Source organism: Bufo bufo, chromosome 2 (genome assembly GCF_905171765.1).
Source record: "Bufo bufo chromosome 2, aBufBuf1.1, whole genome shotgun sequence".
In the NCBI taxonomy this organism is placed as follows: domain Eukaryota; kingdom Metazoa; phylum Chordata; class Amphibia; order Anura; family Bufonidae; genus Bufo; species Bufo bufo.
This window is the reverse complement of record NC_053390.1, coordinates 84750479-84764221: the sequence shown is the minus strand read 5'-3', so window position 1 is coordinate 84764221 and position 13743 is coordinate 84750479.

Genomic DNA, 13743 nt, shown 5'->3' with positions numbered 1-13743 from the left:
TGTCCCACATAGAAGGCTTATCAATAAATTGCAGTCTTTGTGCTTGGACTTCCATATTGTTGAATGGATTAGGCAGTGGCTGAGGGACAGACAACAGAGGGTTGTAGTCAATGGAGTATATTCAGACCATGGCCTTGTTACCAGTGGGGTACCTCAGGGATCTGTTCTGGGACCCATATTGTTTAATATCTTTATCAGCGAAATTGCAGAAGGTCTCGATGGTAAGGTGTGTCTTTTTGCTGATGACACAAAGATTTGTAACAGAGTTGATGTTCCTGGAGGGATGCACCAAATGGAAAAGGATTTAGGAAAACTAGAGGAATGGTCAAAAATCTGGCAACTAAAATTTAATGTTGATAAGTGCAAGATAATGCACCTGGGGCGTAAAAACCCAAGAGCAAAATATAAAATCAATGATACAGTCCTAACTTCAGTATCTGTGGAAAGGGATTTAGGGGGTCATTATTTCAGAAGACTTAAAGGTAGGAAAACAATGTCATAGAGCAGCAGGAAATGCTAGCAGAATGCTTGGGTGTATAGGGAGAGGCATTACCAGTAGAAAGAGGGAGATGCTCATGCCGCTCTACAGAGCACTAGTGAGACCTCATTTGGAGTATTGTGCACAGTACTGGAGACCATATCTCCAGAAGGATATTGATACTTTGGAGAGAGTTCAGAGAAGAGCTACAAAACTAGTACATGGAGGGGATTCGTTGAATCCACAAATCCCTCGAATCTTGCTGGATTCGTGGACTCGAATCCCGACGTAATTTGCTTGAAACGAATCCGACGAATCCCGGTGGGAGGGACTGGGAGGCGGAGCTGGGGGCCGGAGCGTTCACTGTGCTCCGGCCCCTCCACTCCAGTATAGTTATAAAATGTGTAATTCTGATTAATAATCATGCTGCCCCCTCTGTCTGTAGTATAACATTCAATAAAAATTACTCACAGGGCTACTGCTATCGTAATGCAGGCCGGCCGGCTGGGCAGACGAGCGGCAGCGTCACTGACTGACGTCACCTGCCTGCGCTGCCTGCTTTATAAATGAAGCAGGCAGCGCAGGCAGGTGACGTCAGTCAGTGACGCTGCCGTTCGTCTGCCCGGCCGGCCGGCCTGCATTACGATAGCAGTAGCCCTGTGAGTAAGATTCATTGAATGTTATACTACAGACAGAGGGGGCAGCATGATTATTAATCAGAATTACACATTTTATAACTACTGGAGCGGCAATGGGGGGGGTCTGTGGATGGCACTGTTAAGGGGTGGGGGGGTGGGTCTGTGGATGGCACTGTTATGGGGTGGGGGGGTCTGTGGATGGCACTGTTATGGGGTGGGGGTGGGTCTGTGGATGGCACTGTTATAGGATGGGGGGGGTCTGTGGATGGCACTGTTATAGGATGGGGGGGTCTAAGGATGGCACTGTTATGGGGTGGGGGGGTCTGTGGATGGCACTGTTATGGGGTGGGGGGGTCTGTGGATGGCACTGTTATGGGGTGGGGGGGGTCTGTGGATGGCACGGTTATAGGATGGGGGGGGGGTCTGTGGATGGCACTGTTATAGGATAGGGGGGTCTGTGGATGGCACTGTTATAGGATGGGGGGGTCTGTGGATGGCACTGTTATAGGATGGGGGGGTCTGTGGATGGCACTGTTATAGGATGGGGGATCTGTGGATGCCAGGGGGAGAGGTGAGAGGCACTATGATACTACTGGCACATTGGGGGGAGGCACTATGATACTGGCACATTATGGGGGGAGATGGCACTATGATACGGGCACATTATGGGGGGAGATGGCACTATGATACCGGCACATGGGGGGGGAGGAGAGAGGCACTCCGCACTTGATACTGGCACATGATTAGGGGGGCATCTATGGGGACACTTACTGGCACATTATTGGGTGGCACTGTGGGTCCACTTCTTATTGGCACATTATTGGGGGGCACTATGGGGGCATCTACTGAGGCCACAAAGAAGGGGTATTTTATATGGGGGGCTCTGTGTGGTACTAGTATTATCAGGGGTATTATCTGTTTCTGCAGTATAGTATTGGGGAGCACAGCGGAACAGTATTGGGGGTGTTAGGATGATTTGTCCAGAAGATGGGAGGATGATGGAAAAGTAGTAAACTAAGATTTTTTTTGTCAAGCTGCAGAGACGAAAAATGGCTGAAAAATGGTGGTCTGGTCTGAAGGTCTGAAAGGAGAAGATGAGGAAAGAGAACATCTACATCAAAGGAGACGTCACTGGATGTAAGAGGTATGTGGCGCTGTATTACCCAGTATGTTCTGTAGTGATAGGAGCAGGGGTCATAGCAGGGGTCATCGCGGTCATAGAGGGTGCGACCGTGACTGGGAGGTGGAGGTTCAGACAAACTGACGCGGTCTGACTTTGTTTCTTACACCGTTCACACAATTATGTACAGGATTCGTAGGATTCGAGATTCGAAAGATTCGATATATTCGAGAACCTTTTCGGATTCGAAAAAAATTGGATTCGTCCCACCTCTAGATGAAACTTACCAGGAAAGATTAAAGGACCTTAACATGTATAGCTTGGAAGAAAGACGAGAAAGAGGGGATATGATAGAAACTTTTAAATACATAAAGGGAATCAACAAGGTAAAAGAGGAGAGAATATTTAAAAGAAGAAAAACTGCTACAAGAGAACATAGTTTTAAATTAGAGGGGCAAAGGTTTAAAAGTAATATCAGGAAGTATTACTTTACTGAGAGAGTAGTGGATGCATGGAATAGCCTTCCTGCAGAAGTAGTAGCTGCAAATACAGTGAAGGAGTTTAAGCATGCATGGGATAGGCATAAGGCCATCCTTCATATAAGATAGGGCCAGGGGCTATTCATAGTATTCAGTATATTGGGCAGACTAGATGGGCCAAATGGTTCTTATCTGCCGACACATTCTATGTTTCTATGCCGCGTTTTTCACGCAACGCAGAACTGATGCGTGAAAAAAAAAAAACACTCATGTACACATTGAAATGAATGGGTCAAGATTCAGTGCGGGTACTATGTGAAAGGGGCCTTATGGTTATATTATTAGTACTAGGGTACTGTAGGGACACCTGGCACTTTCTTCCTGCTCACCGCTGTATGTCTATGGGACAGCAGCAGTAAACAGCACGCGCCATCTGCTCAAACAGCTGATCGGCGGGGGTGTCAGCTGTCGGACTGTGTTTTTAGCACATTATTACAAGATTTGGGGCCCCACTTTTGATTTTGCACAGGGCCACATTTTGTCTAAAACCGGCCCTGCACAGAATCACCCACTCTCAGGTCTGGACCATTCATACGTCTCTTGTCAGCCATACGTTTATACTACCCATTTTTTTTCTGATTATTTTGAATTTTCCGCCAAATAGATGACAAAGAAGAGGAAAATCGTTCCTCTTCAGGTATACCAGAAGTCTCCGTACCAGAAAATGTGCCAAATTGCGGGTGGAATCCATATGCCCCAAAAAACGGCGACTTATCAGTGAACTCCTGTCTACTGTTATTTATGGAAAACTCGGCTAAAGACAAAAATGAAGACCACTCCTCCTGGTTCTCCGATACAAAACATATCAAATAAGTCTGCATATTCTGATTAGTGAGTTCAGTCTGTCCGTTCGACTGAAGATGAAAGAGAGGGACAATAGTACCCCCAGACGAGTACAGAACGCCTTCCAGAATTTGAGAACAAGTTCCCCCTATCAGACACCACATCAGAAGGAATACCATGTAATTTCATGTTATCGACAAACACTTGTGCAAGAGTTTTAGCTTTAGGTAGACCTGGCAATGCTATAAAGTGGGCCATCTTACTAAAGTGATCAACAACCACCAAAATCAGTTTTTCCTGAAGAATTAGGTAAATCTGTAATAAAATCCATGGATAAATGAGTCCAAGGTTGGGACGGGATGGGCAATGGAAGTAAAGATCTGGAAGGCCAAGTATGTGTCACCTTAGCACGTGCACAAGTACTACAAGCAGGCACATAGTCCTCAACACACTTACACAACCCCGGCCACCAGAATCTACGAGAGATGAGATCAACAGTGGATTTTCTCCCAGGGTGTCCTGTGAGAACCGTACAGTGATGTTCCTCGAAACACCTTGTGACGTAATTCAGAAGGAACAAACAACTTCCCCGAAGGACAAGAATCTGATGCATCTCCCTGGGCCTCGAACACCTCTGCCTCAAAGTTGGGATATAGGGCGGATATAACTACCCCTTCAGACAATATCGTACCAGGATCTTCCGAATCACCCCCCAGGAAAGCTACGTGACAAAGCATCAGCCTTGATGTTCTTAACCCCAGGGCGATAGGTGACGAAATTAAATCTGGTAAAAAACAACCACCATCTGGCCTTCCTTGGGTTCAGTCGTTTAGCCGACTCCAGGTAAGCCAAGTTTTTGTGATCAGTAAGCACACCTTTAGGATGAATTGCTCCTTCAAACCAATGATTCCACTTCTCAAAAGCAAACTTAATGGACAGCAACTCTTTATTACCCACGTCATAATTCCTTTCTGCAGCTGAGAGTTTCTTAGAGAAGAATGCACATGGGGCCATTTACTATGTGAAGGACCCTGCGACAAGACTGCTCCTACCCCTACCTCGGATGCATTAACTTCCACAATGAATGGCTCTGACACATCTGGTTTCACCAGTATAGAAGCAGAAGCAAAACATTCCTTCACCGCAGAAAAGGATTGTAATGCCGCATCAGACCAGACTGAGACATCCGAACCTTTCCTAGTCATGTCTGTTAAAGGTTTAACCACAGTCTAGTAGTTCAAAATGAATTTACGGTAATAGTTGGTGAACCCCAAAAACCGCATAAGTGCTTTCAGATTTTCAGGTTGATCCCAGTCCAACACAGCACGGACCTTCTCTGGATCCATGCGAAAACCTGAAGATGAGAGTAGGTAACCCAGGAATTGCTCTTCCTGAACTGCAAACAAACACTTATCCGTCTTAGTATACAATGTATTCTCTCTTAGGATCTGTAATACCTGTCTCACATGATCCTGATGAGTCTCCATATCTGGAGAATAAATTAGTATGTCATCAAGATACACAACAACAAACCTCCCCACCAGGTCATGAAAGATATCATTAACAAAATGCTGGAAAACCGCAGGAGCATTAGTCAACCCAAACGGCATGACCAGACTCTCAAAATGACCCTCTGGGGTATTAAACGCCGTCTTCGATTCATCCCCTTCCTTGATCCTGACCAGATTATATGCCCCTCTTAAGTCCAACTTGGAGAACACCTTGGCACCAACAATCTGGTTAAACAAGTCAGGAATCAAAGGAAGTGGGTACGGATCACGGACCGTAATCTGATTGAGCTCACGGAAGTCCAGATATGGCCTAAGAGTTCCGTCTTTCTTCTTTACAAAGAAAAACCCTGCTGCCACTGGGGACTTGGAAGGTCTAATATGTTTCTTAGCCAAACTCTCGGCAATATACTCTCGCACTGCCTCTCTTTCGGGTTCAGAAAGGTTATATAACCTAGATTTGGGCAACTTCGCTCCGGGAATAAGATTAGTAGAGCAATCATATTCCCGGTGTGGGGGTAAACCCTGGCAACCACTGTCAGAAAATACATCAGAAAAATCAGAAATGAAAGAGGGAACAGCTTTAGTAGTCAAGACAGAAAGAGATGTATTAAGACAGATGTCCATGCAATAATCACTCCAATCGAGAATCTGTCTCGCTTGCAAGTCAATGGTAGGATTATGTTTGCTCAACCATGGTAAACCAAGAACCAACAGAGCAGGCAGACCCTCCAGCACACAGGAGCGGGCTGAGCCAGGGGGCAGGGAGGCAATTGCCCTCCAGGCTGCCCTAAAGCATATTAAAAATGGCCGCTGGGCCGCCTTTAACGAATAATTTGTTATTTATTTTTTATTCCTCAGGGCCGCACTGCCGATCACCACAGGCGGCGCGGCCCTGGTTCTAGTTGCCAGCGGCGGCGGGGGCAGTAGGAGATAAGCGCTTCCATTGTGGAAGCGCTCATCTCCATATTCATCTATCTCGCCGTCCTCAGGACAGTGATACAGATGCCTGTGCTGCGGCAGGGGAGGGAGAGGCGTCTCCCTTCCCTGTTCTTCTGATAGGCTGCAGGCACTATTGCAGGCCTGCATCGCATCACTGCTGATGGAGGTAAGTATTGGTGTTTTTTTTTTTTCTTTGAGGTGGGAGCTGGCACTATTTATTTCTTGCCCATTTTTGGGGGGGCACTATGGGGGAATTTCTTACTGGCACATTATGGGGGGCACCATGGGGGAGAGGAGCACTATGGGGGAATTTGGGGGCTCTAAAGGGGCTCTTTTTATTGGCACACTATGGGGGGGCACTATAGGGGAGAGCGGCACTATGGGGCATCTGTTGGCACTATAGGGGCATTATTTGGGGCACTATGGGGAAGTCAGGGCTCTAAAGGGGCCTTTTTCTGTTGGCACATTATGGGGGGCACTATGGCATCTGGTGGCACTAAGGAGGCATTTTTTACTGCCACATTATGGGAAAAACCCCCACCAAACAATGTCAAGGGATAACAGTAGCTGCTAGGCCAGTATGGAGGAATAAGGGAGCTGGTCACCTCCTAAAGCATCCCTAAATCTGGCCATGTTCTCCTAACTGTATGAGCCGACCCATAAGGTAGGAGGGCCCATACACTGGAACATCAGAACCCTGAAATCCCTGAATTTCCATGAGGTTAGGAGACAGGGACCAGAGACAACCAGGTTTATCCAAGACACGGATAAACCAGAGTCTCCACACGCCTAGCAACAAAGGGAAAAGGAGAGACCATTCGCAGCAAGAGGAACGGCAGGTAAGAACAACATGACAACTCACTTACCTGCCGAAGCCTCCACAACTGGAACCTGTGCATCAGTACAGGAGCCCAAACACACAGAAGGTCACAGTACAAACCACCCACACAGGAATCCAGCATATCAACTCTGCCAGAGCCCTCCATGCTCACACAGTGCATGGCAGCCCCAAGCAGCGCTGCAAACAGGCTTCAACATACAGGGTAAACGTCTAACATACATGTAGGGACAAACACCAACAACAGCCCAGACATGTAACAACCATGAAAACGTACAACACACCCTGAACATAAACCCACACCAAACAACCACACAGGTAGGGGAACATGAAGGATAGAATGGGAAGACATCGCTGGAGACATTGATGTCCCACTAGGTGGCCCTCACACTGGAAGATGGAACAACCAGACAAGGAGCATAACTCCAGCACACACCAAGGCTGGAGTATAACTAACTCCTGACCTTAAGCCACAGGTATAAGAAGCACCTAGTGACCACACCCAGCAAGGTAGTTAACCCTTCCTGCACCAGACAGGGGAAGGCTACAACTTAAAGGGGAAGTGCACACACCAGCCACCACGTTGCCACCGGCAACAGCATGCGGGGCAACCATGTCACGGCGCACACAGCCAAAGCCGAGATACTGCCACCACATGCCATAACAGCAACACTTTGCCACCGGCAACTGCAAGCATGGCACAAGTGTCACGGCGCAAACAGCAAAGGCCGTGACAATAGGGGAGAGCGGCACTATGGGGGAGTGGAGCACTATTGTGGCATCTGGTGGCACTAAGAAGGGGCATTTTTTACTGGCACATTATGGGGGAGAGGAGCACTATAGGAGCATCTGCAGGGGACACTAAGAAGGGGCATTTATTACTGGCATATTATGGGGGACACTATGGGGAAGGGGGAGAGGAGCACTATGAGGGCATTTACTGGAGCACTATATAGGGGTATTTGATACTGGCATACATTATGGGGACATTAGCTCAACTGCAGGCACTAAGCGGGGGTATTTCATGTACTGTCATATTATAGGGAGAATTAATTATTACTACTAGGGGGTATTATGCGGAGCTTTACTACTACTGGGGGGCTATGAGGAACATGATTACTAGTATGGGCACTATAGGGGCATTATTAGTACTAAGTGTGCTCGGGCTGAGAATTATTTCTATTGGTGGGATTTTGGGGCGCACTGTTATAGTATCAGCTTAGCACAATTATTTTTGGGGGACATTATCTTTATACTATTAGTGTCTGGGCACAGTTATTTTTTAGAGCACTGTGTGCCAATAATTGTTGAAGGGGGCACTATCTGTGTGGTAGTAGTATTTCCAGGGGGACTGTTTCTGCAGTATAGTATTGGGGTGGCAGAAAAGGGTGTTCAGAAGATGTGAAGATGATGGAAATGTGGGAAACTAATGTCTGTTTTTCAATCTCTGCAGAGACGGGAGATGGCTAAAAAATCATCATGGCGGTCTGGTCTGAATGGAGAAGATAAAGAAAGAGAACGTCTACAACAAAGATGACATCACTGGATGTAAGAGATATGTAGCGCTATGTAGGAGAGGAGATGCTCCGGCTCCTCCCCCTGCCATTTGCAGAAGGAGGATTCAGAGCTGGGTGAGGACGGCCAAAGGGGGCAGCCGCGGGTGGCAGATTGTGGTGGGAACCACAAGCCTTGAGCAGGATTTGGGGAGGGAGGAGAGCGGAGAAACTTCCTGGCTGTAGCCTTCTATTTATTGTATAATGTGAAGCAGGCAGTGCGGCCAGGACATGCCCTCCCCTCTCCATATGATGTGTAGAAACAGGCCTCAACAATAGAGTTTCAGCTGTACAGTGTTTGTTGGGAGTGGCCTATATATGTAGGAGGGTCTTTTAATAATGGGTGGGACTAAACGTTTTTCCATTCCTACAGAGCTTTTAGAAATGGCCAGGCAAAAGAATCGGCGCAGCACGCAATGCGAGCCGGATTTTTTAATATGAAGGGGGCTTTGAAAAATGGACGGGCAAAAGAATTGGCGCAGCGCGCTACACGTGCCACATTGGGGGGCAGTAAATGCAATGTGTTCCTGTAGAAAATAAAATAAAAGTCTGTAAAATAAAAATGGGCCACTTGACTGGATTTGCCCCCCAGGACTAAGGCTGCCAGCCCTCCCCTGCCAGCACAAAACACGAAATGGATTCCTGATGAAAATCACCCACTCATAAACGGATGTCCTGCACCATCTGTGACAAACATTTCTGAGTAAGTGGTGCGGAGTCTATTGCAAACACCAAAATATTTTTCTCTAATGCACTTGTTGTCAACCCATGCCACCGGACGAACTGACCATCAACTAGGTTAAACCCTGCCCCATTGTCAATAAACACCTCAATTCCCACAGTTTTGGACTCTAGCGCAACCTCGGCAGACAGGAGAAACCGGGTACTACCAGTAAATGACAAAAGTAAGTTCTCTGACTCCCAACCCACACCACCAAGAGTAAGATGGGAATTAAACTTTTTTTTTGTTTGTTTTCACCTTGACGCGGAATGTAAGGACAAACATTAACAAAATGTCCCCTTTTTCCACAGAAAAAAACATACTGCCTTCCTATGACTAAAACTCTTGCAAGCAGGCCCAGGGGTATCTCCCCCTAACTGCATAGGTTCGTCACCAGGCATAAACTCAGGAGTCTCTCCACCCAAGGTGTCAGAGGAAGCCGCCACGTTATGTGATAGTTCGTCCCTAGAGTAAGGGACCTTAGATCTCTCTCTCAGGCGTCTAGCCATACGTACAGCAAGGGACATAGCTGCTTCCAATGACTCAGGATTTTCGTGAAAGGCCAACGCATCCTTTAGCCTCTTGGATAATCCCTGACAGAATTGGCTACGGAGAGCTGGATCATTCCACTCTGTATTCATTGCCCATCTCCTAAATTCAGAGCAATAGATCTCCACAGAATGCTCTCCCTGCTGTAAACCACGTAACTTGGTTTCAGCCAGGGACATCCGATCCGGGTCATCGTAAATAAGAGCTATAGCTCTGAAAAATTAATCTACTGACTGGAGGAACTGTGATCCGGTCGGTAGAGAAAAAGCCCAAGACTGAGGGTCTCATGATAATACCCACTCTTGCACCCACAGATGAGAGCAGACGTAACTTAAAGTAAAATTTATACGACTCTCTGAACCAAATGAACTTATCGCTTCCCCCGAAAATCTGTCCGGAAGTGCAACCTTTGGTTCAGGACAGGCCTGGTAACTACTACTGGCACCAGCAGCCTGTGATACCTGAATCTGCATGCGGAGGTCAGCTACCTCTATAGACAGACCCTGCAATTGTCTAGCCAGTGCAGCAATTGGATCAATAGCCTCACTGACACAAACAAAAAATGACGGTTAGTGGCGGTTAATAATGTCACGGCGCGGTGTGGGTGGTAAACTCCACATTGAACACAGGAGGGAAGGGAAAAGGTACTGGGCCTGTAAACTAGGGAAAGGGGAAAGGTTACCACCTAGTAAATCCCTAAACCAAGCCATGACTACTATCAGTATGAACAGACCTCGATGGTAGGAATGTTCATATGCAGGAACGTAGAGCCCTATCTGACCCTAAAGGGCCCTGGAAATAGTGTCAGGACAAAAGATGACCTGTTCCTTTCCAGCTGAAGGAACAGGAGATTCCCTCAGGCCTAATACCAAAAGATAGCAGAATACAACAAACTAGAAATAGGAAAAAGACACTTAACTCCGAAGTACACAGACGAGCAGGAACTCCGTGGGGAACCAAACACCAGCACTTCCACAACCAGAAAGGAGCTATCAACCGCATAGCATGATGGGTGAGACCAGACTAAATAGAAGAGTTGGAAAGACCACTTAAGCTACACTTGAGACAAGAGGTGTGGTCATAACCAGCAACAACACAGAAACAAGTGAAACTAAAGAGGCTGTCAGATCACATCAGGTGCAGCCAGTCTCTTAGATCTTCTGACCCCTGTCACGGGAGAGACCGTGACATCGTGTACATGGAAATTAACAACTATGCAGAATTGGCATCACTTTTTTAATTAAAGGGAATCTGTCACCATGAAAATGCTAATTCATCTTTAGGCAGCATGTTATAGAGCAGGAGGAGTTGAGCAGACTGGTATATAGTTTTATGGGAAAAGATTCAGTACAACTTATGTTTAATTAATTTTAATTCTGCTCATTCTGGGCTTTGAAGTCCAGGAGTCAGAACTATCAGTGATTGACAGCCTGCCCTCTATGACTGTGTATACAGAGATAGCTGTCAATCACTGATAGGACCGCCTCCTGGACTTCAAAGCTCAGAATGTGCAGGAATTAAAATTAATAAAACACAGGATTACTGAATCTTTTCCCATAAATCCAGGGCCGGTGCCACCCATAAGCAAAGTAGGCCACCGCATAGAGCGTACTCTTGCTTGGGGCGCCCGGGGCACCCTACTTTGCTTAAGGGTGGACCTGGCGCCGGCCCTGCATGTAAATGCTCCTCTCTTCAGCAGTACACATGTATAGACAAGTTTACTGCTTTCTGTTCTCTGGAGGCAGCAGGGAGAGCAGTGTGTGTGTGTGTGTGTGTGCAGGCAGCAGGGGGAGCAGTGTGTGTGCAGGCAGCAGGGGGAGCAGTGTGTATGTGCAGGCAGCAAGGGGAGCAGTGTGTGTGTAGGCAGCAGGGGGAGCAGTGTGTGTGTGTGCAGGCAGCAGGGGGAGCAGTGTGTGTGCAGGCAGTGGGGGGAGCAGTGTGTGTGTGTGTGTGTGCAGGCAGCGGGGGGAGCAGTGTGTGTGTGTGCAGGCAGCAGGGGGAGCAGACAGCTTACTCCCTGGACTCGGGGCGGCTGATGCTCCCGCACAGTGCGGGAGCATCAGCCACCCCGAGTCCAGGGAGAGAGCTGTGACGTCACCGCCAGAGTCCTGATCCAGAGCACAGAGTAAGAGGCGGCGCTGGGAGACGAGCTGCGGCAGGACACTGTGCGCAGGTCAGTACACCTGGTTACTGATTGTAATATATTGTGTGGCGCCTGAAGTTACAGAGACTAGCCTAGGCCTTGCATTAGTTAGTTAGTTAGGATTATATTGTTTTGCTAAGCTGTACTGGACTGGACTGCAGCGCAGTTATTGACTTGCAGGCTCTGCTGCGTTTGCCATCGGCTAGGGGTATCCTCTGTAGCGACACAGCACGACCTGCAGGCTCTGCTGTGTCCGCCATCGGCTAGGCCTGTCCAGTGGGCAGGGACATTGACTGTGGGTCCGGGATATAGTGTTTCTATGCATGTTTGTATTGCTTTGGTGATGCTTATGTTATTACTTGTTGTCTAAGTAAAGTTTTCTGTTCTTGCATATTAAGCTGGTGTCAGTGTCGCTTTCCTTGTATGTGACTTCGCTGTATTCTGGGGAGCCCACCCCGGTACACGGCTTACAACTTGGCGTAGTCGGCAGGATGCAGCAACCGTTATGGACGGGAACGCGGCGGGAGATCGTCCCCCGGCGCCAGTGGTGCCGGATAAAGACCCAGCCCAGGGTGCGCAGGCGCAAGTCCAGCTTGCCCCCAACAATATGGCTACCCCAGTAGGATACATCCCTGTAGGGCCACTGCTGCGTCATCTGCCAAAGTATGACGGTAACAACATGACATTGCAGGACTGGACTGAAAGGGTGCGAAGTGCAGTTAAAATGTGTAACCTGACCCCCGAACTGCGGGCCGAAGTTGCATTGGGAGCCCTAGAGGGTGACGTCAGGCGGACAATGATGGTAAGGCCTGACTCTGAGAGAGATACCCTAGAGAAGATATTCTTCCTGCTAGAGAGAGCCCAAGGGGGGCGGGCCAAAGTGGTATAGTTACAGAGTCATTTCTTTAACCGACCCCAGCGAGAGGGCGAGACCCTGATGCAATATTCCAATGCTCTACAGGAGACACTGAATGAGATACAACGATGAGACCCTGAGGCTATGGGCGCCTTCCGGGAGGTGGACCGGCTTCTATGAGATCAGTTCATAGTGGGGCTCTCCAATAAATTCCTACAAGATAAATTGCAAGAGATGGCCGATATGACATTCTACAGCGTTTATTTAGCCGCCAGCGAGAGTGGTGAATAGCGCGCAAGTAACAAGGGACCGGCAGGGATCTGAAGAATCAGAGTCCTTAAAGGATGTGGTCCAGGCCCTGCGGGCGGAATTGAAAGAGCTTCAGCTGGAAGTGTCCCAGATGAAGGTAGAACCGTCCCGGCCTCCGGAAACTGTCCTCGCACCTCGTGTCACTCCACCCAGAACAACCCCGGTGAGGGGGCCGGGCAGAAGAGGGCCCCTCTGTTGGGTTTGCCGAAAGTACGGCCATATGGCTAGAGAGTGCCCAGAACAGGTAGCGTCAGAGCCGACGTTAAACTTCCGACCGCTGCAGTAGCTGGGCGTCCTGCGGCGGTGCACCAGAAGTTAAGCCCTCTGCGTGAATAACGTGATCTGTATGCCAGCAGCCCCGTATTTGAAGCCGAGCTGGAAGGCCGAAAGGTTTGCTGCCTAGTTGATACAGGGTCAGAGTGCACTCTAATGCCTTTGGAGTTCTTCGAGAGGCACTTCGGGCATATGATGGAGCCCGAAGATGGGAGCGTCATCAGGCTGACGGCTGCCGATAATAGAGAGATGGATGTTCGAGGGATAGTCTGGATGCGGTTCCGACTGTTTGGGCAAGACATCGGCAAGAAAGGGGTTGTGCTGGTGGACCATTCGTCCCGGAAAGGAATGGACATGACCCTGGGCATGAATATACTGAGAGACCTAGATCATCAACTCTATGCCAAGGAAGGGCCGAAGTACTGTCAACGGGCCACCGCACACCGGCCAACCCAGAAGGTCTTACAACAAATGGTGAGGAGCTGTAGCCTGC